At 39.0% G+C, this 27,493-nt stretch overlaps 1 protein-coding gene across 3 annotated transcripts in view; it reads left to right on the top strand.

The window, feature by feature from the left end:
• The first annotated feature begins 24,320 nt into the window (after positions 1-24,320).
• POC5 (POC5 centriolar protein) overlaps positions 24,321-27,493 on the top strand; it is a 31,252-nt gene continuing 28,079 nt past the window's right edge. For 2 of the 3 annotated variants that reach the window (XM_049795439.1, XM_049795437.1), the window contains exons 1-2: positions 24,326-24,377; positions 24,908-25,040. The gene's annotated coding sequence lies outside the window, so the exon portion shown is untranslated. Of the gene's footprint in view, positions 24,378-24,907; positions 25,041-27,493 lie in introns of all 3 variants that reach the window. The other variant, XM_049795438.1, reaches the window with a different exon arrangement.

The following is a 27,493-nucleotide window of genomic DNA, read 5'->3' as shown; positions in this document are numbered from 1 at the left end:
ACATTATATTGCATGCCTAAATAGGGTACGTGTGTGAATATACAATCGTGCTTCTAATGAACTCTACAAATATTAGTCAGTGTCTTTTGTTGAAAATATTAAGCCCTAATCAATCATAACTGGGTATTGATATAAAGCTAGATGCATTAGCAAAAGACATGAAGACATTAAGAACTCCATTCCCACAGTCATCCTTCTGTCTCTGCAAGCCAGACTGGTGCCTACCTGTGGGAGGGCGGCGCATCACTTTGGAGGCACAAAATGACTTCTTCCAAGTATCCAGCATGAAGGCCAGGCACGATGAGTTGTGGACTCAAGGTCCTCCAAAATGGAGAATGCATATGCATACAGCCCTTTCGCACAGTCAGTCTCAAAGCTAATGGAATGCTTACTGCTTTTAGAGGGTCAGCAGAGCTGTCCTCCCAAGTCCTCCAAAAACCAGTAAGATTGCTACTTATTAAACAAAGCCCAGGTGCCAGGTCTTCACAGCAAAGCCACGCACATATTATGAGGCTCCTAACAGCTTCTGCCCTCAGCCACAGGTACACAGTTGGGGCACAGCCCTTGGAAAGAGCTGGGGAAAGGCACTGGCAGACCCCTACCACTGCGGTGATGTCGCAAGAATCTTTCCTGTGAAGTACACAACTTACAGACAGCATTACACCAGAACATGGACTCTAACAGGTCATCGCAGCTGTGTAAGGCTCAACACACTCCCAAAACTGGGTCAGATGTGTTTTCTAGAGGGGTGATGTCAAAATCCATATAAGACACACACACACACAGAAGGTATGTCTTACCTCAGCCAAAGCTTCTACTGAGTTCTGCTGATGAGTGCTACTCTCCCACTCATCATCATGTATTGCTCAGAACCCCACTTCCATCTCTTAAGCACAGATCTGTGGCAGCTGCTTTTAATCACAGAAAATCCTACTCTATTTCTCCACAAAAACAAAAAGGAACAATCTCTTCATGAAAATGCTATCGACATACAGTACTTTCAGTAGAAAAGAAAATTAAAAGCTATCTTAATAGTACAAAACAATAAAATTACTGCATTTCCATATCATGTTCGGTTTTTTCCTCCCTAATCCTCTGTTACTTACTTTCTGGTTTGATTTGTCCAGCTTTTTCTTGCATGTATTGCTGCTTCTAAGATCAATGCCTATTTAACCTGCTTCTTTCTTACATTTCTGTAGAGGTCTCCTTTTATTCCATTATTTGCATAATGCCTCTTATTTTCATGTAGTTTTAGAAGAATAAATAGTTTTTGTAGATCAAATTTTAACAATCCACCATGAAGGGCAATTAACCTCAGTAAAGTCACCAAGTCCAGTTCCTTCACTTTTAGGAAGGAGTCCAACATTTAAAATCTCTGCACACAATCAAAAATCCTTGAGATGTCCTGTATTGCACCATCTAATGGTCAACTGCATTTGTTTAAAAGACCTGAAAGTACTGCAGTACTCCCTAACTTTTCAAAAGAGGATTACATTCCCTGAGGCAGTGTCTCAGGGGTATCACAGCTGCATAGTTTTCCCCAAAAATATTATTTATTTGTGCTTTCAGTTCATTACCTTTGGCTGTGAACAAAATGCCAACATCTGACATCCCTAGGGCTGGACTTTCAGGAAGGGCTTCCCTGAAAGATTTCAGCCCTCTCCACAGGACAAAAAGACATGAACACATTTCTGTGCCAGCTTTATTTCAAACTTATTTAACATCAACAATTTAAATGTCAGCATTTTCTTACTTCCAAAGGTGGAAAAAACTGAATATGCAGGATAAATTATCTCAGCAGTCTGCAGCTATGCCTACTTTTGTTTTATAATCTCTTCAGCTGCTTTCTGTCCCATCAGGGATGACTGCCTACTGGATTTGGTTTCCTATCTAGCTACTATGCTGCACTTCTTTACAAGACAAGAGAAAAGAGCTTTGGGATCTTCCCAGAGAGACTGATAATGGCTCAGAGGCCCCGTATGTTTTATCACTAACCTCCAAGTCATTTTCTTCCTATGGATAATGGAAGAAAGAAAAAGGCTATTGGAAGGGATTGCAGTCAGTGTACAGGTATCCTAACTTCATTTGTTCTTTTTTTTCTGTCTTTCACCTTCTGCCAGGCAATCTCTGGAACATCCAAGTGCTAGCTTTATTGTGCGGACTTCCAGCAGAGCAGAAAGTGGCTTGGGGAGCACAGACATGATTTGGCCATTTCTCCTGCAGACCTTGACTGAGAGCACACTACAACCTTTGCAGCATTAGCCTGCTTTCAGTGAGGCTCTCAGAGGCTTGCTTGGAGAGAGAAACATCAACGGTGGTAAGGAAATGCAGGCCTGGACTGGAAGTGTGTTAATCTACTGGGCTGCCTGGATATACAGATCCCACTGGGCTTTCACAACTGAACTAGTATTTGTAGTCTGGTTCCTGCACACCCTGTGAGCACAGTCTTGAGGACAATGCTGAAATTGTCCTGAGAAAAGAGTCTAGACATGCATACAGAAAACAAATCTTTATTTGTATGCTTTTTGATTAAAAAGACCCAATTAATTTAAATCTAAATAATCCCAATTATAAGATATTAAAGTGACTGAAAGCACAAATTAAGCCAAGACTTTTATGATCCCTATATGCAGTCTAATCAATACTTCCATGAGTCCAGGCCCTGAATTTCACAATAACTAATACCAAGACAACAAGGTCACTATTTTCTCTGTACTAAACAGAAGACGGGTTTCATGACCGAAGGGAACCATGATCATCAGAACTTTTGCTTAAGGCACTTCACTGAGCCTCCCCCGTGGCATTTGAGTTGAGCCTAGAACTTGTGTTTGAATCTTTTAGAAAGACATCCAAGTAACTAGGAAAGATGGAAATACTGTCTACTATGCTGAGCATTTAAGCCACAAAAAAAGAGCTGGAGAGATGTAAAACTTTGAAACTATTTTCTGGGTTGAGGTTTCTGGTGGAATACTGAAGAGTGCTCCCTGGCTCTGGGGTGCAAATATTTCAGATTTCTGCAAAAATGGTGTCATCTACATTCATGCTGCATAATTTGTCATCTTAATTCTATGTGTCATTATATCAGACTATAACCACCTGTTCACATTAAAGATTTTATTTAACAGATTAAGTATAGTTTATAGTGAGAAAAACACGATGCCATTAGCTACACACAAAAATGGGTGAAAGATTTATTTCTACTTTAGAAAATAAACCAAGATTAAGACTGTTGAAATTTGAAGAATTACAATAGGAAAAACAGTAACTATATATTAGAAACATTGTCACTCAGTAGATTCAATTCACAGGCAAAACTGCTGTGAAGTTAGTGATTAATGAAAGGGTTTGAAAATGCACATGATTGAAATTATGAAAAAATATAATTCACTGAGCCACAGTTCCAAAAATTTTTGGAACTAAAATTGAGAAAAAACACAGCTTATACAAGGCAAGCATACACCACCTTTTCTATTTAAAAGCCTTGAATAGAAAACATTATTTCACTGTTTGAACCAGATCTTCATACTCTCTAAAACTCCCCTTTATGCAAAAGGTTCAGTCTAAGCATATGAGCCCAGTAATCCATTTAAGATTAAATTAAGGGATACTTAAAGTACTATATACACTTAATGGCTGTAAAATTATGAATTTCAACCACTAAGAGGATGACTTGTTTAATTCTGCATGCCAGAAGTAACATCAAACACAATGTACCATGGTGTTCATTGAGATACTGAAGAAGAGAACCTTTCAGTGTCTATTTGGTGGGTCTTCTTAGACCAGAAGTTCTTTGGAACATGAAATGCTCTTTTCTTACAGAAAAAGCCTCACAATATGGGCCTGTAGGATTTTCTCCAGTTAGTGCAAGAAAGCAGATCTATCTAAATGTACCTTAAAAATATCCATATACAAATATCAGGTGACTGTAAGAACTAAGTTGTTCTCCTGAAAACAGAATGCTCCTGTTTTTCATTAAGATGTAGTAATGGACTATCCAAAATATGCTATCCACCAAGGATAAAACATTTTTCCAAGGCGATGAATAATTGCCAGTCCCAGAACACAACAGACTTCCTTACTCCACTCTAATGGCAATTATTAAACAAAGGTACTATAACAGGAAACCATGTAACTGTTCTATTTCCTAATTTCACTATGTGCTAAAAAACACTTAAAACATCCAGGGTTACAGTTCCAGGAGGCTACGTCCAGGCCTGGACAATATTACATTGTTCTTTGGTAACAGCCAGAAGTGTTGATGGACACTGAAAGCACCACAGTGCTTGGCATATTTATATCTGCTTTTAAGCCTTCTCTTAAATCCACTAAGTGAAAAAAGCTTCAGGGTCTTAGAGAGTCAGATTAAAAAGACTTTTCTCAAGTTAAGGAATAGGCTAGTATCTTATTGAGCTTGACAGTATCATGGCTTTGAAAAACTTCTAACTCAATTTCCATCTTCCACTTACAGACCTCCAAAATTATAGATGTATTTTAGTTGATTCCAATTTCTCATCTCTTATACATTATACCAATTGGTCAGAAGGTATTCCTTTAGCTGTGCTTTGCTGACTAGTGGTTACCATCTCCTAGTCCTTTCAACTTCTCCTGTTTGCAAGGTGGTTTCATTTATCAGTTTGAGAAAGAGAGGCAAATATGCAGCTTGTAGGGATGCTCTTCTGCTTTTATAGCCCAATACAGCAATGCAGAAAACAGAAATTTGACTGTATTTCTCTCTGCCTCAGGTTGTTGAGGACATATCTCTCAGTTCACCTTTACTGAAGCTGGAGCTTATTAGTATCTAAGGTGGTGGGTATGTGCAAAACTGACTGCTGAAGAAGAATCTGCTCTTGTCATAGCTGTCCCAGGAGCCACAGGAAGAGAGTGCTACGCAAATGTCTGCAAGTCATACCTTGAGAGAACACTTAGGAGTTACATGGGTTCAGCTCCAGAGTTTCATACATCCTTTGCCTTTTATGAGTTTCCCTCAGTAAAGAACACTTGTAATCTGCATTTAAGCTTTAGGGCCAGAGAGGGCTATCACTACTGTTCATTCTCACATTATGTATATATACTGGCTATAAAACTGCACTTTGTAAGGCCTGCAACAAGCCCCACTATTTTGAAATAATTCAGGTTCTGCTGCAAAGAATCAGCCCTCATCTCAAATATCTATCTAATGTTAAAGAACATGTACAGAATTTAAAATGTGCGTACTGAAATATTTTTCTACTGATTTCTGGCACACTGTCACCCCCCTAGGTCCCCAAGGGGAACTGTTTGTTACCCTTTTATTTCTTCCAAATGTTGTGATTTTCAGACTCTGTTGAAGATTACGTCTGTAGTACTGAATTAAACAATATCCAGAAACATTCCTGAACACTAGAACATACTCATCTGTACAAGCAAATTCTTAAAATATTCCCAGAAACAATTTTGTCTTGTACCTCTCCCAAAGAATTCATGAGCATTATTTGGGAGGCACAGTGTTCCTGGAACTATTCTTAAAAGGCAGTTTGTACACAACCACCCTGTTTTTGAAGGATAAGAGAGTTTACTAACACGTGTGCATGGCATTACCTGCCAGTTAGTCCCAGTGCTTGGGAGAGGTTTTAATTTACTATAGTATAGAAATAGCCTTAATTTAGATAGCTAGGAGATTCTTACATTGGTAGGTAGAGGTAGCAACTGACAGTGTTCATTTGCTGGCCAACATCATTTAGGCAGCTGTTGGAAACATTATTAATGAGACAGATCCAGTGAGATCCTGCGTGGCTCATGAGGGGTACTGAGTATTCTAAAATCCAACTTCCAGAAAAAAAAGCTCCCTGCAGCCTTCAAGGAGGGAGGACACACAGGATTAGGCATGAATGTGATGATAATATTCAATAAACGTTCAAATGCAATGGTAAGAGAGTTCATTTTAGACTGAACCCAGTATTGGTGAATATAACAAATGTCACAAAAGCAGTGGCAGCAAAAAGCTTGTTGCAGTCACGCCAGAGAACCACGTTCAATGGGGGAGCTGAAGAGGTTAATGGGAGAAGTAAAGAAACAAGCAGTACGGACTCATCACGTCTTTATCTATCTTCCTCCTGTTCCGTATGACATGTGTACTACTTGCAGCAATGATTAGAAGTTTGCATCTACTCATGACATTGCAGGACTTACTGTATTTTAAAATTTGCCTTTTTGTAGAGCTTATATCACTGCCTTTCAGATTGGATGGATTTTACAGCACATTTTTCCCTCCTTCCTACCTTTCAAACTGCAGATGTTCCTGACAGAAAACAGGCATGTTTTCTATCAAAAACATCTCTTCAGCAAAATATGTTTTTATATAAGAAAACTGCATTTCTTTTGGAAGCCCAAATAGCTGACTTTACTTTTTCATTTACTGTTAATAGAAAACTATAAAATGCTCTGTTGAGTAAAAATGTTCTGTTGGAAAAAGAAATATGTGAAGACCATAGCATATTTTTCCATCATTCTTTTGTTGAGGAACTGGACTGAAACAATTAAAAAGTATCCAGCAATGACATCGATTTAGAGGAAAAAAGAATCCCAGGTCTCAGTCTTGTCACAGGCAGTTGCTGTACATTATCATAGCCAGTATGTTGCTGGCTGTTCTCACAGCCAGTTGCTCCACTACAGGCTTTTATATCAGCAGAGATCTGGCTCACAATCAGAGAAGCTAACAGGAACTAAGAAAACAATTAGGCTGAACATCACTGGGCTAGCTAACCGTACTCCTGCCAAAAAGCATTGGGATCCCTAAGAACCTTACTGGCCAACCTCTGGAAGTTACAGTTCCTTCACACAAGACTTTAAGACTAGCTATTTGTTAAGATAAAGAGTGCCTGTTCTACATGAGTGAAGGAAAGGAATGGCTTGTGACTAGTAAACATTTCCCAGTATCCAAGCAAGTTCACATGTACTGTTCAGCTCCACACGTAGTGAATGTTTCCAGCTTCTACTGCTTTTGAAAGAACCCAAGTACTCAGCACACTGGAAGAAAAACAACATGGCATCCTATCCTCAGTGGAGGACCTTTCTATCAAATGTGTTTTTATTTATCTTATAGTCAGCACATTCAAATGGGCACAAGTAAAATGAACAATTGATTTGAAAACTGTAAGATTGCAATACTCTACATTTCAATTTCTTAGTTTCTTAAAGCCCAGCAACAGTAATGATAAATTATATTTAGCTACTTCATAATGAAATAGTATTTGAATTCCAAACCATGATTAAGACCCGTCAGTTATAGGAATACAAGGCTGACTCAAAACTTCCTCTTGACCATGCCTGTATTTGTTCCACTGAATAATTTATTGTGGACACCATCACTTCCTTTCTTCATTCACTTTTCTCCTTTTTCAAAATGTGGGACAGCATTTTTGCTGGAAAAGTTCTTACCGAAATTTCACATACCTTCCTCAGAAAAGCTGTCTTTCTCCAAAAATATCCCCAAAGAACCTAGAAATTTTAAGTACAAAACTGGTCCCAAAAGTCTAAATAGGTTGGTATGCAAGATTGTGTGAAATGGTAAACAAACAAATAATTACACAGGCTATCAAATAAAAGTTAAATTTCTCAGCATTATTCCTCTCAGTACATTTTCAGGTGCTTCCATATTAGCTATTCTGGGAAAGGAGACAATACAAAGCAAACTACACAAACACTGAGAGGATCTGTATTTGTCTGAACATTATGAAATCGAAAGGAGACCTCACAGTGCAATCAATTTATGCAGACAGGAGGAGCATGTCACAGTGTAAAAGTGCTAAATCTGCAACACAACGTAACTGAAATACCCATGACCAAATTTGAAGAGATCTTAATAATAAACTTTGTGTAATGGGAAGATAAGTGAGATCAGATAAAAGGATAAAAAACAGTTTTCACTTCATATGAATGCTAAAATTCATGTAACCTCAAGAAAAAAAAAAAAAAATAAAATACAACAATTGTAATAAGCCTGACAGTATAACCATCACATTAGTACTGTCTATTAGGAGAAGCTGTATCAGAATATTCTGGAGGCGGTCTGGAAGAAGGCTTTCCTAAATGTGAAATTAACTGCATAAGCACTGGTCTGTTGAGGTAAGCTATCACCAGACATTAGTAAAAAAGGAAAAATGTAGCTTTTGGAAGATGCACTCATTCAAACAAATTATAACCCTGGATCCACTCTAAGGCTTTAGAAATGTAGGCTTCTATGTGTGGTTAAAAAAAGAACAGAACAGTTAATGCCTCTCAAAGTCACTAATTAAGAATCCATATACCTTGTAGCTTTCCTAGCCATAAGCAGAGTTAGGCATCTGCTTGGTCTCCCTAAGCTGTCCTTTCAAATTTACCATTTCTCATTCTGTTGAGCTGCTGGTCTCATTGAATGGTGTTCATGACCTGAATGTAGAAGGAGTAAATAGAAAGACAACAGATGAAAAAGTATGTTGGATGTGATTACTCATTATGAATAATGATTATCTAACAAATAGGGATACTTTGCTGTACATACTAGTGTATTTTCTAGCAAGATTTCAAAGTGCCTCACAAAAATATTAGGATATCAAGCAACGATCTAGAACTCCTTAATGACAATTATTTTCTCTGTCAGGAACATTAGATCCTTCTCTTTATCAAATATTAGCATGGATAGGCAGGAGAATCTCAGGAAATCCTGATTTCCTGTACACAAAAAAAAAGAGAACTATGCCTGCCTAATGTTAGAAACAGATGTAGTCATTATGACATAGAGAAAATTGAAGAGTCCATATCACTGAAGGGCTGGCCAAACCCCCCATCTCTGATTAAATATATAATAACATATAAACACTTTTATATTTAAAATTGTCCCTTAGGTACAAGGAATAAAATGAACTATAGAGCTGACAACGTGATATCCCATCTTCATTCCGTATACAGAAATCCAGACAGGACTGTGACAGTCTCTAGGAGTGATATATTCTTGCCATATAATATCAGCGATTATAATACTTAACTGTTCTGCACTGATGCAATGCTACATCTGAGTGATCAGAAAAAAAAGAAGAAAAAACTACTTTTTGCATAACAATGTGAGTTTTCTTAAGGGTTGCCAAGGCCACCAGATAGTTAGAGTCTTTATGCAAACTACTTAGTATCACATTTCAATTGCTCCCTTTAGAATTAAAGAAAAATGTTCTTTTCAAGACACAGCAGAATCTTTGTAAGACCTAGAACTGAAATTATAAAACTGCAGCATGAGGCAACATGAAGAAGAAAATCAAGAGGCAATCTTGATGTCTTATTGACTAAAAATTAACTGTTTAAGGACTGCACAATGGTACTTCACAACCATGGCTAAGACAATGCTTTATTTCCTCAAAGTATGTTCAAAGTCTCAACACAGATCACAGCCTTGGCTTACTGTACACATGACTTCGTGGCTTCTTAACAAAGCTCTTTAAGATCAAAATCTACTCACACACAGTATCTCAAATGGGTACCTTTAAAGCTTTAAATCAATTAAAATTGTCATAACATTTTAAAAACGAAAGCCTATGAACTTGATACAAACTCTAGAAATGGTTAGAAATACTGAAACATATCTTAACTATGGCATGTAACTAGAGGAAAATTGATTCCAACTATTAATCAGTTATTTCTTTTACTTCCAAGGTTTTAATCAAGACTTTGTCTTTGAAGAATCTGTTAATTATAACACTCTAGAATGCAGCACTCCGCATAGTGTCTCACAGGAAATGTTCTTGGTGCATTATTAATTACCATCAGTAATGCTTATTCTACTTCCCTTTTTACTCAAGTTATAATGAATGAACCTTTCTTTCCTGAATTATGTTTCTTAATCAAGTTCCTAGTTTTAGAAGGATTCTCCTCTATCCCTCAAGAACTACTATAAGTTAACTGATAAAAAATGAAGACCCTTATTTGATATTTTCATTGTATCTATAGACAAATTTTTTAAAGTTTCATTGGTAGGCATTTCAGAGACTGGCAAGATCTCACCATAAATCAAAAACTTATTTATCACCTAGCTATTAACTTTGCTATTACTCTACAGCAAAAACTGTCCTTCCTATTCTGTGGTGCTGTACTCCACAGCTGTGCTTACAGCACAGCAGCAGTAACAGTATACTGGCTTCAGAGTTCTGCTAAACATGATCCATTATTGCAGGAAAAAAACTGCTCAGTTTACACCAAAATCAGAACTGAAGCAATTTATTAACAACATGTAATTAACCAGCAATCAGTGAGCTGTATATTTAAGATTCATCAGTACAAGCAAACCACAATATTAGATGCAGACAAAATGCTAGTAAACCACAATATTAGATACATATGAAATGTTTTATAATAAACACATACAAAAACAAACTCCTACAACAACCCTCCCCAAAAAGCTCTAATCATATACACATGAACACAGGTAGATACGCACATCTCTCTCTCACAGGACCTGTGAGTAGTCACAAGCACATACCCCTCACCTGGGAGCACTGGTTACCCTCCTCACCCATCTACTGCTAGAGGTGTGGGTGCTCTAGCTTTCTGTGTATCTGTGCAGCTCCTTACAACCCGCTAAACCACACACCAGTGTGAAAGCACCCCATGACTTCATATATGCACAGCCCCAAGAGTGGGTTATGTATTGTTGCAGCCTATATTGACAGTTCACTAGCTGGATGCAGGCACCTCACAGCATCCAACATGCTTCTAGCTTAGGCAGACATTTTGATGCCAGCAAAGCAACTTCTCACTCTGGCAAACCACATTCTGAGTACCGTGGTTTCCAGTCCAAGATCTCTGCATCCTCATTACAAATTTCCATGCTGCTTTTATACTTCTTTTCCAGCTGTCTCCTTCTTCCAGGAGTCAATACATGCAACTACGATTCTGTTAAGCTAAAGAAACTCATTCTCATGAAAACAAGATCATGAATATTGTGTCTCCTGGACTCAAATCTGGAAAAGAAACTTCTTTTCTCCCTACTCATCTTCCTCTTCCTGCACAACAGCACAGTCAGGGCACCCTTATCCTTACATCAACAAGGAATGAAATACTTCTCACTTAGCTTTAGATGTCTGCATCTGAACCAATCACCTGAGTCCTGTAACAGGTTTTAGCTTTCCACTTCTGGACGAATTAAATCACACATTAAACCTGCATATTTCTCTCCACTTCATGGGAAAGGGAGTTTTGAATTCTAGCTCAGATGTAAGTCCAAGTTGTGTAACTAAATTTACGCAAGCAGAATCTCATCCCAAATGTTTATAATGTCTTCTAAATTAGCGTGGAACACCTCCTTTTTCCCTTTATTTTTTTTTTATTTTTTTTTTTAAGGGAGAGGTTATTTGGTTGCTTTTGCATTGGCTTCTGTCTTTGTCCGGTTTTCTAGTACTCTGCTGCTCTCCTTCTCCACTTTTTCCTCCTGCCCCTAGCTACCATCTATCAAAGCCAACTTATATCCCAAAAAGAGACTGGTACTAACACATACCAATACCGTACTGATCAGATGCAGGAACTGATTTCTCTATTTCAACCCAGTAAGACTTACTTAACACAAGAGCTTACCCACTTGAGGCATTCTTTAAAGGTCTGTTTCCTACTACAATCTTTCAGTCACTGATGACTACACACACTTTGACAAAGACCCTTGCTATGCTGCTTTTTGCAGGTTGCCTGCTGAAAAACTCTTTTCCAACATAACTTTGAGTACCCATTAATTATGTAATGGAAAAGAAAGCTGGGAGAACTTTAATGCCTGCCTATAGATGGGTGGTATGTTTCCACGTACTGCGAAAAGAAATTCCCACATAGCAGTATCACAATAGGCTTTAGTGAGTATGAGCTTGATGGTAGAGAAATTTAATATCTTTAAAGGTGTTCTAAATTATTGTCTTTGTATTAATAGATATATGTAATTGAATATGAGCAGTTCACCTTGAAGTAAATCCTAATTTCCATATGTTACTTCTGACTTTCTGCATCATACCAGATACAAGACTGTAGGGAAGGTAATGCTAACTACTTTTATGCTCACACATTCAAAAAATGTTAGAATGAAAATTACATTGAAGAGGTGCCTTTGCCCTCTCAAGTCTCCCATACATTGCTACAGCACCATCAAAGCAAAAGGTTGCTTGTTTCCTTTTGCCTTCTTCTTCCAGGTTAAATTTCTTATTAGTGTGCTGTTCTTTCCTGCAAACAGAAGAGCAATCTGTATTCACATAACATGCTGGAAAGTGTAGTTTGCAGACCTGAAGAAGGGAAGAAGGAAAATGTGAATGATTGCAGCACTTACCACAGATTTGGTACTACTGAGTAGATATGCTCTCCCATTAATGGAAAAGAAACACACTGATAAAAATGGAAAATAGGAAGTGAATGTTCTTGGTTTTGGGACAACTACACTTACTGCTCATCTAAAGAATGTGAGAGACAGCAAATTAAACAAAACCTAGAGAACTAAATCAAAAAGAGAAGCAAAATGTATATGTTTGAGGAAGAAAAGTAGAAAACAGCAGAGTTGAAGGTAACATCTCCCTTTGCCATTAATTCTCCTATTTATCATCTTCAGTGTTTTTGCTACAGGACTGACATATTTGAAAACTCAGCTGTTTTTTTTAAGCATGCTCCTGAAAGGACAGTAGGGACAACTGTAATACACATAGAATAAAAAGCATTCAGTCTACCTTAAATGAAATCCAATAAATTTCATGTATTTACCTAAAAAATATCTCAGTATAAATTACATACTTTCATTGTAAGTCTATTTTAACACAATAAATTAAATCCATTATTATTTAAAATCAGCACTGTTTCTAACATAACTGTGATTTGAGGTCAGAGCAAAGGCTTGATTCATCAAGCTTAGTATCCTGTCTCCAAAAGAGAACAATATGGCACATAGTGGCACTTCTCCCAAATGATCAGCTAACCTCCAAAAATAAGTAACATTGGGATTTTCCTTCCATGAACTTGTCCACTCTTCTCCTGAAGGCATGTAAACGTTGTATAGTGAAGTTGTGGAGCTTCTTGCAAAAGATACTATATGTGCTAAAAGAAGATGAAGAACCAAGTCTTCTTGTTTGTGTTGAAAGAGGCTTTTGTTAGCTTCAGCTGGTGCTCTTTTATTGGAAGCGAGAGCAAACAAGAAATCCGTAATGTACCATCTTCATACCACCTGGATTTTTTAGCCCTCTATTACATTTCCATAGAATAGTCTTTTCTCTGGGCTGAAGAACTCTGGTTTGCCTAATTGTTCTTCCTATTGTAGCCACTTCATACTTTAGACCATCCTTTCTACCTTTCTTTGAACTTTTTCCAGTTCGACTGTGGCTTTTTTAAGAGGAAGGGATAACAATTGTTAAGCACCAAACTCATGTTCTTATAAAATCTGTTGTAAACCGAAGACCTTGTTCCCGAGTGAAGATAGGCAGCTCAAAATCCAACATATTATGTGTAAAGTTGGGGGTGGCTTTTATGTACCTCACAATACATTTTAGACACAATTGTATTTAGATACATTTGCCACCTCAGCCTCCAATCACTGTCCCAAAGTTTTCTTGTAAAGATAATCGGAGACGGTCTGTGAGTGCTAGGCAGTGTTTATTTTACCCTGGACTGCTAGTCTTCTTGAAAAAGAACACTTTGCTAAGTGGCAGATTATGGACTCCAAAAATTAATAATTAAAACCCAGTTATTCTTGCAGGATTTCCAGAACAGTAGCCTCTGACTTTGCTGATTAATGAATTCATTGTAAAGTATTCCCATACAAGCTTACATTCCACTCTGCCACTGATTCTGTTTGGCTCCACCCCAGTGTCAAAGCTTTTGACATTCTGCCTAAAATGCTGTCGCTTATCTACACGCACACACATTTACCCTTCTTCCTCTCCTCCTTCATCTTTCATTTAAGGCTGCAAAAATGTCCATAAGCACTTTTATTCCCTTAATTTCAGTTCATGTTCATGGATTTGATTTTGTCTATATAATTTCTTTCATATATCCTTTATCTTCCCATTCTCTTTCTTAATACTGTCTTTCATAAATGTCTCATTTGTCAGTTTACCTGTTTACGTTTTACATTTTAAATGCTTCACAAACTTTTATTTAACTACAGCTATGTTTTGCTTCTTACATTTGTTGTACAAACCTCACAGAATAAGCCATTTAAACCTTTAACAAAGACTCTTCCCTTACATTGTTTTTACTATGTTTTCATGTTAATGCAGTGCTCTGGAACAGTCAGACTGGCCCTAGCAGATTCATCCCTCACCTGATACAGCAGGAGTTGTGTCTACTTACTCTAAAAATGGATTAGAATTACTCAGATCAATATTTAAGCCAGGCTTGCAGAATTTGGGTGTCAAACTGACAAATTACGGGGTTTAATAATCAAATCCTCTGAGAGTCTGTAGTTCTATTTGAAGTACAAGTAAATTTGAAAGATAGGAATCATCCGGGCAAATGCAAAAGTCTAAGACGTAGATATCTGAACTAGTTGTCTAGACTCTCTTTATAGTCACAACAGAGATAAGCACTTCTGTGGTATGATTCATCTGACCTTTTAGAAATGTATGAGATCAACTGAACCCTGCAGGCACTTGTTTCTCTGCTAGGACTATAAAAGACTAAAAGATTTTACAGATGAGGCCATCTTGGATGTCCCTTAAGCAACTATAAGGGGAATCCAGAATGAATAGCCCAGAAGAAGATGTCTGCAATAAAACCCCCTTAAGGTAGCAGGACAAATACCACACAAACCGTTTCAGCCTGAATGCCACAGACATATACAGGTAGGCAGCCTTTCTGAACACTTGTTTGAAAAGCATTTTAGCAGCAATCCAAGTGTATATTACAGTCTGAATTGGGGTGCTAGTCCTTCAAAGACTAGGAATCTTTCTTTATTAACAGAGAGAACCTATTAACTAGGTACCAGAAAATTTGAAAGAAAAAACTGTCATAATATATAGCAATTTGCATCTTAAAATGAATGCCAATAATCCTCTCTAAAACATAAAAAGGTAGCTTTGGTGTACACTCTTACACCATCTGGACCATCTAATTAAATTACTTCTTTCCTTTCAGTTAATGGCATTCCAACAGTCTTTGTTGATAGGATATGATATGATATGATATGATATGATATGATATGATATGATATGCTATGCTTGTGGTGGTTTAACCCCAGCTGGCAACTAAGCACCACACAGCCACTCGTTCACTCCCCCTCAGTGAGATGGCAGAGAGAATCAGAAGAGAGTAAAAGTGAGAAAACTCATGGGTTGAGATAAAGACAGTTTAATAGATAAAGCAAAAGCCACCCACGCAAGCAAAGCAAAACAAGGAATTCATTCACTACTTCCCATCGGCAGGCAGGTGTTTGGCCATCTCCAGGAAAGCACAGCTCCATCACACATAACGATTACTTGGGAAGACAAACGCCATCACTCCAAATGTCTCTCCCTTCCTTCTTCTTCCAGCCCAGCTGTATATGCTGAGCATGATGTCATATGGTATGGAATATCCCTGTGGTCCGTTGGGGTCAGCTGTCCTGGTTGTGTCCCCTCCCAACTTCTTGTGTACCCCCAGCCTGCTCGCTGGTGGGGTGGGGTGAGAAGCAGAAAAGGCCTTGACTCTGTGTAAGCACTGGTCAGCAGTAACTAAAGCATCCCTGAATTATCAACACTGTTTCCAGCACAAATTCAAAACATAGCCCCATACTAGCTTCTATGAAGAATATTAACTCTAGCCCAGCCAAAACCAGCACAACAATATAATATAATGTAACATAATGTAATATAATGTAAATAACAATACAAATTCCAGAAACACTCTAATCTGATTTCCAAAAATAAGGAAGGGGTAGCAGAGCCAGGATTCTAGGAGTAATCAAGAAGAGTTGCTACTGTCAGTATTGAGTCTTATATTGTAACTGTCGAAAGAGCGTAAGTTTCCACTAAGCCCAAATTTCTAGAAAATTCTACAGCTCTAAACAGTATCCAAAACACTGGTCATATTTTATGTTGTGATCCAAGGGAGAGGGACCAAACCGACTAAAGTGGCCTTCGTCACTTTCTCATCCTGGCGAGCACAGTGCACAACAAGATGGTGGCTTTTAGACAGCTTTGTGTTTCTACACATCTTAAGCAATGCAAGGTCAAGCTTCAGCCTAGTATATTTTCATCCTAGTACACACTGAGTGATGAGACTTGTGTAGAGAGCTATCCTATAGCTGAATGTTGCAACACCTCTTGTGGAACACCTCAAGCTGATTGGATGGTTTTCAGAGCCCTTTAAAATACCAAAGCTCCTTTAAAGCCAAATAAAGAAGCCGAGGGCTCAGGGGGATATGCAGTGGTCAGAATATGAACAAATGAGGATTCAACACGTAAAGCTGATTTTTCCTGTTTGTAATGACTGAATTCTACAGGCTGCTGCATATTGTGTTTGTCTCTCTAAATCCAGCTCACGAGCAGAGCAGCATGACATGCTGCCCCCCGGTGTAGAGGTGATGTAAAAATCCTTGCTGACTCCTGCATGGGCAAAGGCTGTTTCACTGCAGAGGCACTTCGCTGCATGGCCCATTCTGGGAATGTCGTCAGCTCCCTTGCTTGCTGACTCACATCTTGGGAAGAAATCAGCTCTGAGGAAAGGAACTGTCCTTCAGCCTGCGATGATGCGGAGCAGGCAATCACAGGGACTGCAGAACTTGCCTGAGAAAGGGCAGAGAGGGAGTGATGACTGCAGGCAAAGAAGCTGGAAGCATTCAAACCAGAATGCAAATGTACATGTTTACAGCTGTCAACAGCCAACATGTTGATCCTGCCATAAGATGCTGGAGAGATGCTGAAACATTATGACTGTTACACAATCACTCATGTAAATAGGCGGCTCTTAGAGGGAGGACGAAAGTCTGATTCACATTAATCATTTCAAGCTTTTCTTGCATGTCATTTGCCAAATGGATCTGCGCTTTATAATGGAAACCTCATTCAGATAACCAGCCTAGTATTCCTTTGCGCAAAGAACCTCTTAAAAGCAGTAAAGCAAGTACAGTGTGCAGATTTTTTTAAAGACAGCAATAAATATCAAAATTGTTATTTATAAAGATTGTGTTTTCCTTAGGAACAGATCGTTAATATAATTAAGCTTGGAAAACCTTTTACTTATTTTCAAAGAAAACAGTTTAATTGCTGCCAACTGCTTTCTATAGACTCCTATAAGAAATATGGTTTTACCTTTTTTTAAAACCCTATAAGCTGCTGTGAGGAACGATTACAAAACGGAAACCATTTTCATTCTTCAGATAAGATTTTCAATAGCAGATTTATGGGCAGCTTTAATGCTAGTCTTGAAAGAAGCTGATGCTGTGCATTTTATGGTCATTCAATACTCTATAGCACAGTGGTCTTCTACTGCCCCAGCAGCAGAATATGTCATCACAAATACGTTGTAGATGGGCACACTGCCAATGAAAGATCTCTAGGGATGTTGATCTTTTGATTTCCTGTGAGAAGAGATTTAACCGATCACCCATTCTCTCCAGTTTAAAAGAAGAAAAGTAGCTTTACTACAAAAATATTCCAGGGTCTTTTTGGCAAAATTGTTGACAGATCTTTTTTGGACCAATTCAAGAGTGTTTCCTACAGCAGGAACTTGCCCGTGCCCCCATGACTTATAATGCTGTTTTGGTTTACACAGAGTATTCATGGCATCGTAAAATTTTATCAATCTGCCTTTTTTTTTTTTTCAATTCAGACATTTGCAACAGAAATTATTATTTTAACTATAAAAAAAATATTTCAAAATGCATTGCTATTAAGTACTTTACATAGAAGATTATTTGACTGATATGGTGTATTCTAGTCACTGTAGTGCTACCATTACTTGCCACAGAGGAAGAGCTGATTACTGAAGACATATATAGCCAAGGAACAGAATTTAGAATACAGAGTGCAAGCAAGAATATTCAGGCATATTCCATTCCAATTCTTTTCAATATTTGGAACAGAACAATCATTGAAATGCCTTCCTTTTAATCAATTGGTCTCCTATTTCTCCCACTAAAGACTAAACACAGCTGAAGTTGCTGGTGTTTCTCTAGCTTAAGGAAAAAAATCTGCCAAAGGAAGATTAAATAATCTTGAGGAAAGCATTCTCTTAACATTCACCCAAAGCCTACAGATCCAGTTTCATGTGTGGTATCACATTGGAAAAAAGTTAGAAGCTTGAAAAACAGGTGAATGTAATGTTACTCAATGGACTGTAAGAGAAGCACTACTTTCTTCTGTGCAACTGAAAATCTTTATCTAACATGCCAGTAAGTCATTATGGTGAAAAAACCTTTCTTGCAATTCATGCAAAATCTATTCATAACTGTAGTCATGATACGTTCTGTTACTGACGGGGAGAAGACTGACTGACTGACGCAAAAAAACTTACTCGAGCGAAAAAAATCAGATGCCCTAGGAGAAACTTTCAAGTATACATGAACACATTCACTACGTATAGGCTCATCAACACCGTCCTGTAAGTGTCTATCAAGCTATAAGCTGATATATCTGTGAAAAAAAATGGGACAATATAATTTCAGACATAGCAAATACTAGGCTTCAGACTACTTTCAATCTCTCAGTACTAATTCCAATTCACATATTTTGTCTGAGAAGGACATATACTTGATATATGCACTAACCATTATATAACAGATGACAGTCAGAACAACATTTCTACAAGGGAGAGTGGGATATTAGGTAGAAGATAAAGCCCTTTACCATTGAGGTGTTCAATATTCACAGGATATGATTGTTATTACTATCATCATCATTATCAAAAGAAAAGAACGCCAGTAGCTTCCAAAACATGTGGAACTGCACTGTCACAGTGCCCATATACGTTATCTTTAGCCATTATTTTTTGTCTAAGATTAGGATTTCAATTGTGTACAAAATGCTGGTATTTTGAAAAATGTTTCTTTATTTCAGTTGGGAAAAAAAAAATTAAGTCTTGAAATGGGTGATCTGCCAGTCAGCTATATTTAATATTTCAGTTCACATGACAGGAAAGGAATGGTCCTGGACCACGCAGTTACAAAGGCCCCACTGCACAAGCCAGGAGCCATAATGTGACAGTCCTTTGAATGCGAAGCCCCAAAAGATGCCATGTGGCATCTTCTGCCTGGCTCTTCACCTCCAGACACTCAACGCTTCTGTCTGAGATTGTGAAACTATATTGCACAAAGCACAGATCTACCTAGAGGCCAGAGCTGCATCTAATACTGCGCATGAGAGGAGACAGATCTTGTGTTCACAAAGTAAACAGCTAGTTAATCGGGTAGAGTCAAACAGTAATCACTCCAGTATCCACACTTAAGTTATTACAAAGCATCTGCTTTTCCATCACAGTAATCACAGTAGGTATGGTGGAAAAACAGGAAAAACACACTGAAAAGGTGTTTCAACAAGCTATAGAACTATGGACAAGACTAAAAATTCACCAATATTTCATATAAACTAGACTATGTTTACTTTGCACTTTGAATCCATCCTTCAAAAACTGTTTCAAAGAACAAAGAGATGACCTTTTGTCATTAGATATGCTAATGCTATTAAATCAGTTCAACTTCCTTCCTCCTGCGTCCTTTCCCCCTATTTCCTTCAAAAAAACACAGGACAGTAACAGTTCCAAAACTAATTCTTAGCCTGTACTTTCCCGGCTCCAATCACTGCTGTGGCATTTGGTTGGCTAGAGCAGCATATGAACATATATGGTCATAAAAGAATGGAAAAATCTCCTTCCCTCTGAAAATAACTGTACATTCTAATGTACCATAGAATCCAACATTAAAGATGACTGGTATTTTTGATATGCAATTCAGAATCAGAAAGTTTCAAGGGAAGGTTTTATCAGATACTCCATAAAATCCACAGTGTAGGCATAGGGTAATTATTGTCATTTCACTGGTCTCTAACTATCTACAATTATCTCTTTATACTATTAATCAGCTTTATACCATTTGATCTCCTTTGTTTTTTATCCATCTAATTACAAAGCAGCAGTAGATGTTTGCATCACAAAGACTGGTTTGAGTACCCATTGCAATCTCCTTCAATTTTCCAATGTCTGCATTTTCCCAAAGATGTAAGACTGAAAACTAAACACATATTTAAAGGCTAGGTCTTATGTGTCAATGGCAGTCTTGTATTTAAAAAACTATTTTATGCCAAAAGATTCATCATATTTTTTACACCAGTGGTGTGCAACACAAATTAGCAAGAACAGCATGATAGAAGCGTACATCATCTCTCTATTTTGAATAATACTCTTACATTATTGGGTCTGAGACAAGGAACTTGTGGTCTGTTCACTAACGTGCACCAGACAAACGTAAGCCTTGTTGAAAAGTTAGATGTGGACAAGCATTTCAAAACACTGCAGTAGTTCTATGTTCACATGAGCTTATTTCAATCACCAAACAAATACCTAAATTTGGAGGCTGATTTTTAGTAATTAGAGGCATCAGGAAAGGTTGACTGGATTCGGTGATCTAAAATTGCTCTTTGGAGGAGCTGTTCTCTCTTTCTTAACTATATTGCCTCTTAAATACTAGAGACACGTGTTGAGGAAGTCCTAAGACCAGACATCCTGCCAAGCTTCATGACTACAAATGCCACTGTGCCTCCTGCCCTTTGATATGGAGGCCAACTCGGTCCAGTGACAAACAGCATTATTCCTCATGACCCGTATTCTAGAGTTTAGGGATGGTCCAATCCTACAAATTCATGTTAGGGTACAGTAACAACCCTACTCTCTTTTGTCCAGGAATATTTTGGTTTATTACAAAATCCTCCCTCAGCTGCGACCTTGCAGAAAAGCCAGTTGTGGCGAGGGAAAATAGATTATGCCTTGGTTTCATGTAGGCATTGGTCACCAAGATATGATTACAGCTGGATGTCAGGTTCAGTTTTGCATTCAAAAAAAAGGAATAGTACCAGGACAAGCTCTGAGCCCAGTGCTCTTCCTATTCATGCAGACCTTACAAAATGCAGTTCCTCTTTAGCCCCAATTTAACTCTAACAGGAACTGAAGACCCTATCATTCATACTTAGAAACAAATCAATTTAAAAAAAAAAAGATGTTTCTCTGAAACCAGCCACTTCTTCATGCTTACTACAATCCATCAGCAAATGCAGTCCTTCCATTCTGCTTTTCTGGAAACTAACCTCAACAAGTATTGTCGTAGGCCTTAATGAAACACGACTGCAGGACAATGAGGAGTCACTCAGGCTGGAGTTTTTGCTCATCAAATCATGCAGACCTTACCAGATGCTGCCATTAAAAACAGCCCTCTGTTGCTGCTTTCTCTAAATCCTAACTCCAAATACGTCTCCAAACTATTCTTAAACAAATTCCATCAAAACCACAAAACCAGTGAGCAGCCAGTCATTTCTATAGATTAAATAACTCCATCCCCATCCTGGAGACCTCATAGTATCCTGGAATGAAACTTGTCTTCAAACTCTGCTGGGCTGAAAACTGAACCTAACCCCTTTCCCATTTTCAGTCACAACCAGAGTCTAATAAAGCCCATGTGCAGCAAATCCAATCACATGCTTGTCACTTCTGCCAACAGAAGGTCCCATCCTAGGTCTCAGACAATAAATGCAGTTTATGACAATATAACCAATTGTTTGTGTTTAGGTTTTGGTGCAGAAATTTCTAATTTGGCTATGGCCAAGACTGAAAGCAAGGACGTTCTTAAGGCCAAGTTTTTTAAAAGGAATGACTGAATATGTACTTGGCTAAGACGGAAGGTAACACAGGCAAGGGCGAACATATTATGTTTGGGTTTTGAACAAATATGGATGTACTGGTTAAGACTTAGACAAGGATTATTGTTTGGTAATCGAGAGCTGAAGGGTTTCGCTCATTGCAGGATCTTCAACAGACTACACAGCTGAACCCATAATAGTATTACTAGGTAGGGAATGATTCAAATTTAATTTTGGAAGATGCTTATTTTATTACAACTTAGGAAAGACTCTCGGTGTAGTTAGGGTTGCAGATTTACAGAAAAATATGGGAAATTTGCTTTATTCCTTGGGAAAGTCTAATGTTGGTAATGCCAACTGCTAAAGCCTTTAATATTAACCAAGTCAGCACCTCTCTTTAGCTAATGCTAAACTGAAATTATGATTAAATCTTTAGAAAAGAAAACCACAATACCTCAAGTTAACAGATGGTTACTGTGTAGGTTGGTAGAATGGAGAATTGTGGCTGAAAACAATGCTTTCTGTTAATTCTGTTAGTTGTTGGTCACTTGCTATAGACTGAAGTTATGACTAGGATTAAAGGTAAGATTTCAGAAAAGTAGGAATGAAGAATTTAGTTTACTGCATGATATCTTATGTTGATGCCTATACAGACATCAGACACCTGGTTGTGATTAGGGCTGAGCCTGAGGTAAGATTTGGGCAATCAGTTTTGCATCAAAAATACATAAACACATTATAAATACAAATGTAACACATATAAAAACAGGGAAGTTAGGAATAAGTAAAATATATACCTGATACATGCCATGATAAAAGATTTATCTGAAAATCCCTGAAAAAAATCTTTTAAAAAGAAAAAAAAAAAGGCACAAAGATCGTATTTCTACCAGCCTACTAGTTTTACCAAACCGACCCTGGGATAATTTAAAACCATTCATTGATCTAGAGGCTGTGGTGGTCTTTTTTTTTAGAGATGACCTAGAAAGTAGACATTTTTGCATTAATATATCTGACAGTTTGAAAAGTACTCTAAAAAGAGGAACTGAAGTCTTGGGTTTGATCATGTTCTGTATGGCCCAGACCTAAGAGTGCAAAGCAGCAGAAACAAAAGCACTCCACAGTAGTGAAGCTTCTAATCAGGTAAAATTGGCAAGTGGATGCTGCAATAGGCAAGAGTTTTGGCGGAAAAACCCCCAAACATTGAAGTAGGCCTTTTACTATGGAAAAAGGCTTACTTTAGGAGAATTTAATGCCTCTAAGAGGCGTGATGGTTTCGTTACTTTTTAACTGTGTTTCACAGATGCAAAAGATTCTAGAACAAGACACATTAATCGTGTAAACATTTATAAAGGGCAAATTATAATTTTGTGGATGTTTGGATATTTTATGCTATCTTTGTCATGTTATCAGACAAAATGTTGGTGCAATATAAGGTATATTCACATATTGTGGAGCTTGACCAGGACATTTATGGCTCTGACACACCAGATGATACAGCTGTAGCCAGACTTCAGAGCTGTAAATTACTTTGAAAAGATTTTCTATGTCAGAGCATGCATTACAAAAAGAACAATTAAGATAGTAGCAAACTCCTTGACGCCTGATAGAAAATCTTTAAAACTCAGTGTTGAATTTCTGTTTATTATAGCTCTGAGATAAGAGCAATAAAAGCAATTCTCTCTGGGATCACACCGAGCAGTTACTGCTCCAGTTGCTGACCCAGCAGCTTTGCCTCAGATAGGGTGTGCTACACATAGCTCTACCACAGGGTAGACCGAATTTAAGACCTAAATTCATCTAGCACGTCTACCCTGTGAAAGGTTTTCTAGAAAGGCTGGATTGGAGAGGAATGCTGGAAACCACGGGCCCACAGCTCCTTCTGTAACATCCCTGCAAAAATTATTTAAAGCACCTGCTCTGGGAGGTTTTCTAGCTTCATAATAGGTGGAAACATTTAAGAATGAAGTAGTTCCACCAAATAATCTCTTTTTTTGAGTCCTTATTCTCCACAGGAATGGCCTTCAGTATCTCTTCTCCAACACGGAGACCACCAGGCTCCCCCACCTCGCCTAGCCCAAGCTTTTAGGCTGGTACGGTGTCCTACGGCCCCCTCCCCGCACTGACAGGGCCATTAGCCACCGCCTTGCCGCTCGGTGAGGGGCGCAGGCCAGCACCCTGGAGACACCGCAGCCCTGCCGGGGCCGAACTCAAACGCCCTTCAGCCACCGCCCGCCCACAGCGGCGCCACAGGACCGCCCCGCGCGCAGCCCCTCACGCTCGCGCCCCCGCCAACGGCCGGCCGCAGCCCGCGCGCCGGCCCCGGGAATGCCGCCGCCAATCAGCGCGCAGCAGCCGCTGACCGGCAGAAGCCGGCGGGAGAGCGAAGCGGCCGTAAGCGAAAGAGGGACGGCGATGGGACGGGCTAGCACGCCCACCCCCCGGCTGAGAAATTTAACTGGCTATTTTGCCGCCAAACCGCCCAATCAGAGAATGCCTTGTAAACGCGCCTGGAGCGTATCAGAGAGGTGCTTCTTCTTCCGCTCGGATAGTTTGAAACCGTCTCGCCCGGCGGCCGGGGGCGGCTGGTGCCCGCAGGTGAGAGGGGGGCGGCGGGGGGCGGCTGGGGGTGCTGCGCCCCGAGGCGCCGTGACCTCCACAGTACCTTCTCCATAAACCTGCTGTTTCTGCCCGGCGGCTTACCCGCAGTCCCCACACCCACCACACCACCCCCCGAACTTCCCACCGCCCTCTGAGGGGGCCTGTGGGCACCCCCTGCGCCCGGGTAGTTGGGGTGGTTGCCTTAAAGGCCCTCTTTAAAAAAAAAAAATTAAAAAATCTCCTGTTCACGTGCGGAATTGTGCTCCTTCCTGCCTGTCCACCCGTGTTGCCTACCCAGCTGTGCCTTCCAGGTGTCTGTCGGACACCCTGCGGCTTGTCCTCATTGTCGCTAGCTGGCATGCCAGCAGTGGTCACTGTAATATCAGCTCTGCAGGCGTCAGGAGTGGTTGGCAGAGGTGCTGCAGTGAGAAGCTTAAAAACGTGGACTTGAGCGGTGCTACTTTGCAAGGGGGTACAGTTAAGGGCTAAAAATGTGTACTGGGAGATAGAGTGGTTCTCTTTCCTAGGTGTTGAGTCCTCTGATCTGAATGCAGCGTTAAATTATTTGGAAAGCATCACTTTTAGTCAAAAGCAAGCCCAAAAGCACAAAACCCTGAGCACAGCTCAAGCAGTTCAAAACCAAGGATGAGAGCAGCCACGGTGAGTCAGACCAAAGATCTTTATAGTTGCGTCCTGTTTCTAAAAGTAGCTGTCTTAGAATCATAGTCATACACTTACAGTTTGGAAGAAACTACTGCTGTTACCAGGTATCTTTCTTTAATGAAGCCAGGCATATGTTTAGCAGATGCTTGGGGAAGATTAGAAGAACATGGCAAGCCCAAAGACGCTTCTCTCACCATGTAATGATTTGCAGCTTAGCAAATCAACTTGTTGACCCAGAGATGGTGTCTGACTTAATATTGGTTGATTTCTCTTTTACAAACTTATCCAGTATTTTCTTGAACTTAGTGCTTGTTCACTGAGATCAAAGCAGACAAGTTATTCTTAGGATGATGTGGCAATGATGTCTGTAAAAATCAGCTTGAAAGAAGTGTATTTACCTTATTGTATCATACTAATCCAATCTGTTTTTCTGTACCTAAGCAGATTCTATTAGATTTCCTGGGATTTTCACTGGAACGTTGCAGTAATCAAAATGCAAGGTTAGACTCTAGACACAAACATTAGAGGTGCAGATAGGCAAAACAGAAATGTGGGGAAAGCTCAAACTTTAAGTGGTTAGTGGAATCTAAAGCGGCATTCAAGTCTGTAAAGGCAGTCAGATGGACAAACACAGTGGAGGGTTAGTCCACTGGTATAAAGAAAAGGGGTGGGACAAAGAGGCAAACACACCGAGCTTGAGGTGACAGTGAGTTTTGGAACTTTTCGAAAGTCAAACTTTTTGGAAGAAACTTTACTCTTCCACTTCCTTGGACTCATCTGTGTTCACATGAAACTCCATTTGCCCTCCTGTTTCTCAGAAGACTTGATGGTAGTTTAGTTCTTTTTGAGTGGACTGAGAAGGGAAGAAAACAGTATTTGTAATTTCTGGCTGCAAATACATCTTTAATTCCTGTAAGTGCTAAATAGTTGGTCCTTTGTGATCCTCTCTAATACCCCCACACACACGTTTGAATACCTCCAGGACTTTTAGGGTAGTCAGGACCATAATTTAAGAAACTGTATGAGTGGAAAGGCATATGGAGTTGAAGCTACTTTTTTAAGATTACTGAAGAAGTACTTTTTGGCTATTAAAAGAATTTATCAACTACAGGGGGAGTACTAGTATAAAGTTATTTGATAAGGTAGAGAGGCCAAACCCAAAGAAACAGATAGGGAATAATTTGGGGGAGAGAGGAAAGAAGAAAATTATCAGAGCAGGAGACAATGAAAACAGAACAGATGAGGAAGCTAGTATTTCTTCCTTCATCTACATACCAGTTTACGGCAACAAAAGTATTTAGTAAACCTCCCTAAGACTCCATATTTTGTACTTAAAAAACATGGTTGGTATGTTAGGTGTCAGCAGAAAGTACGGAGACGGTAATCGTCTTTTGAACCTTGGGCTATAGGAAATCTCGGCATTTAAAATTGTCTTTATACCATTTTTAAAATGTCCATCTTCAGCACAGAAACGAACCTCCTATTCTGACAGGTGTAGATACCCGTGGCAGAGGGAGCTTTTGTGGTGCAGGAAGAATCAGCATCTAGAAGAACTCAAAGAACAAAAAGACAATTGATTTCTATCTGTATTCCTATATAGAGAGCTGAGATTATTGCGGGGTTTTTATGTTTTGAAAAAAAGATGATGATGCTTAAGGAGGATATTCCTGCCAATTTAATGACAGTACTACTAGCAGTTTAAAAATAACATTTCTGTCAGAAAATGCATCTGTTTAAAAAACAACTGAAAATATTATACTTGATAGTTTTAAAGGTCTCTCTAAGAATAAATTTCCCTTGCATGGTTGTTTGCTACATTGTACAAGCAGTTAGTTCCTCTGGCTATTTATGGTGGTGGTCTTCGCTTCCTCTCTGCTGACAACTCCCTGCTCAGTGTGTCTGATGATTGTTTTTTCATGTGTATCAGGCAACTAACTATATCACTCTGCCATTCATTCATTAACAAATTCACCTTGCTTAATACTCGGTTCCCATTCATTCTCTAATTCCTTTCATTCCCCTCCATATCCTTTAGAGATTTTTTTCCCCATATCCTATCAAGTTTTATCACAAGAGCTTCAGTTCTTCACTGAAGGACTTACTGAATTCTGCAGTAGATTAAAAGATACATATATATTTCAGAAAGTTTTCAAGTTTCTTATCAGTTCTACAACATTGCCTGCTTCCCAAATGTTCAAAGAATACCTCTCTATTTTGCTTAGAAATTGCTGGAATGATTGACATTACCTGAACCTAAGGCATTACCTGTCCTTCCGTATCTGTCTTTCTGGGTCTATAACGCAAGAAGAGTTGAAAAAGTGGAGGGAGACTGTTGTTGACCACTAAGTGAAGGCTTCAGAGTATTGAACTGGAGTGGTCAGGACATCATCTCACCTTGGGCTGTGGTTGATGTAGTTGAGGGAAAAAAATCACAGTGTAGCTCAGTCATT

The sequence above is a fragment of the Accipiter gentilis genome, chromosome Z, assembly GCF_929443795.1.
Source record: "Accipiter gentilis chromosome Z, bAccGen1.1, whole genome shotgun sequence".
Classification (NCBI taxonomy): Eukaryota; Metazoa; Chordata; class Aves; order Accipitriformes; family Accipitridae; genus Astur; species Astur gentilis.
The sequence above is the reverse complement of the archived record's forward strand: the minus strand, read 5'-3'. Positions and strand labels throughout refer to the sequence as shown.